The sequence below is a fragment of the Syngnathus leptorhynchus genome, unplaced genomic scaffold, assembly GCF_054491065.1.
Source record: "Syngnathus leptorhynchus isolate UIUO unplaced genomic scaffold, UIUO_Slep HiC_scaffold_42, whole genome shotgun sequence".
NCBI lineage: Eukaryota > Metazoa > Chordata > Actinopteri > Syngnathiformes > Syngnathidae > Syngnathus > Syngnathus leptorhynchus.
The window spans coordinates 585,001-587,489 of record NW_028232009.1 but is presented as its reverse complement, the minus strand read 5'-3'; positions in this window follow the sequence as shown (position 1 = coordinate 587,489).

The window sequence follows — 2,489 nt, the reverse complement described above, 5'->3', positions numbered from 1 at the left end:
ACGGGGAAATGTCGCCGCCTTGTGGACACGCCGTTGTAAATGAATGGGCTTTCGCACTTAGTGCAATTTTCGCCAACTCTCTGACTTAGAGCTATGGAAGTATGGAGCTATGGAGCCACCAGCCACCCAGGCTGGAGCTATGGAGCTCTGGAGCTCTGGTGCTATGGAGCTCTGGAGGTATGGAGCTATGGAGCTATGGAGCTATGGAGCTATGGAGCCCTGGAGCTCTGGAGGTATGGAGCTATGGTGCTATGGAGCTCTGAAGCCATGGAGCTCTGGTGCTATGGAGCTCTGGAGCTCTGGAGGTATGGAGCTCTGGAGGTATGGAGCTATGGAGCCCTGGAGCCCTGGAGCTATGGAGCCCTGGAGCTATGGAGCCCTGGAGCCCTGGAGCTATGGAGCCCTGGAGCTATGGAGCCCTGGAGCCCTGGAGCTATGGAGCCCTGGAGCTATGGAGCTATGGAGCCCTGGAGCTATGGAGCTATGGAGCTATGGAGCTCTGGTGCTATGGAGCTATGGAGCTCTGGTGCTATGGAGCTATGGAGCTCTGGTGCTATGGAGCTATGGAGCTCTGGTGCTATGGAGCTATGGAGCTCTGGTGCTATGGAGCTCTGGTGCTATGGAGCTATGGAGCTCTGGTGCTATGGAGCTATGGAGCTCTGGTGCTATGGAGCTATGGAGCTCTGGTGCTATGGAGCTATGGAGCTCTGGAGGTATGGAGCTATGGAGGTATGGAGCCACCAGCCAGCACCCTCCGAGGCTGGATCAATGGAAGTGTTTTAGGTACCAGGCAGCCAAAGGGCCGAGGCCTCACTCTCGACCACGCCGGCGCAGAGTTCCAGCCGCTCGGATAAGCTCTGTCACTCACCCGCCGCGCAGCCACCGGTAACGGGGAAATGTCGCCGCCTTGTGGACACGCCGTTGTAAATGAATGGGCTTTCGCACTTAGTGCAATTTTCGCCAGCTCCGTGGCTGCAAGTATGGAGCTATGGAGCCACCAGCCAGCCAGGCTGGAGCTATGGAAGTATGGAGCCATGGAGCTCCGGAGCTATGGAAGTATGGAGCTATGGAGCTATGGAGCTCTGGAGCTCTGGAGCTCTGGAGCTATGGAGCTATGGAGCCCTGGAGCTATGGAGCTATGGAGCCCTGGTGCTATGGAGCTATGGAGCTCTGGTGCTATGGAGCTATGGAGCTCTGGTGCTATGGAGCTATGGAGCTCTGGTGCTATGGAGCTATGGAGCTCTGGTGCTATGGAGCTATGGAGCTCTGGTGCTATGGAGCTATGGAGCTCTGGTGCTATGGAGCTATGGAGCTCTGGTGCTATGGAGCTCTGGAGCTCTGGTGCTATGGAGCTCTGGAGCTCTGGTGCTATGGAGCTATGGAGCTCTGGTGCTATGGAGCTATGGAGCTCTGGTGCTATGGAGCTATGGAGCTCTGGAGGTATGGAGCTATGGAGGTATGGAGCCACCAGCCAGCACCCTCCGTGGCTGGATCAATGGAAGTGTTTAGGTACCAGGCGGCCAAAGTGCCGAGGCCTCACGCTCGACCACGCCGGCGCAGAGTTCCAGCCGCTCGGATGAGCTCTGTCACTCTCCCGCCGCGCAGCCACCGGTAACGGGGAAATGTCGCCGCCTGGCGGACACGCCGTTGTAAATGAATGGGCTTTCGCACTTAGTGCAATTTTAGCCAACTCCGTGGCTGCAAGTATGGAAGTATGGAGCTATGGAGCCACCAGCCAGCACCCTCCGCGGCTGGAGCTATGGAAGTATGGAGCTATGGAGCTATGGAGCTATGGAAGTATGGGGCTATGGAAGTCTGGAGCTATGGAGCTCTGGGGCTATGGAGCTATGGAGCTCCGGGGCTATGGAGCTCCGGGGCTATGGAGCTATGGAGCTCCGGGGCTATGGAGCTCCGGGGCTATGGAGCTATGGAGCTCCGGGGCTATGGAGCTCCGGGGCTATGGAGCTATGGAGCTCCGGGGCTATGGAGCTCCGGGGCTATGGAGCTATGGAGCTCCGGGGCTATGGAACTCCGGGGCTATGGAGCTCCGGGGCTATGGAGCTCTGGAGCTATGGAAGTATGGATGATCCAGCACCCTCCGTGGCTGACCGCTGGTGCTCGGGGCCGGTGAACTCGGCACCCGCCTCCGGCGGGTGCCTCGGTGACCGCCGTCGCTTGGGGCCAGTGAACTCGGCACCCGCCTTCGGCGGGTGCCTCGGTGACCGGTTGTCGCTTGGGGCCAGTGAACTCGGCACCCGCCTTCGGCGGGTGCCTCGGTGACCGGTTGTCGCTTGGGGCCGGTGAACTCGGCACCCGCCTTCGGCGGGTGCCTCGGTGACCGGTTGTCGCTTGGGGCCGGTGAACTCGGCACCCGCCTTCGGCGGGTGCCTCGGTGACCGGTTGTCGCTTGGGGCCGGTGAACTCGGCACCCGCCTTCGGCGGGTGCCTCGGTGACCGGTTGTCGCTTGGGGCCGGTGAACTCGGCACCC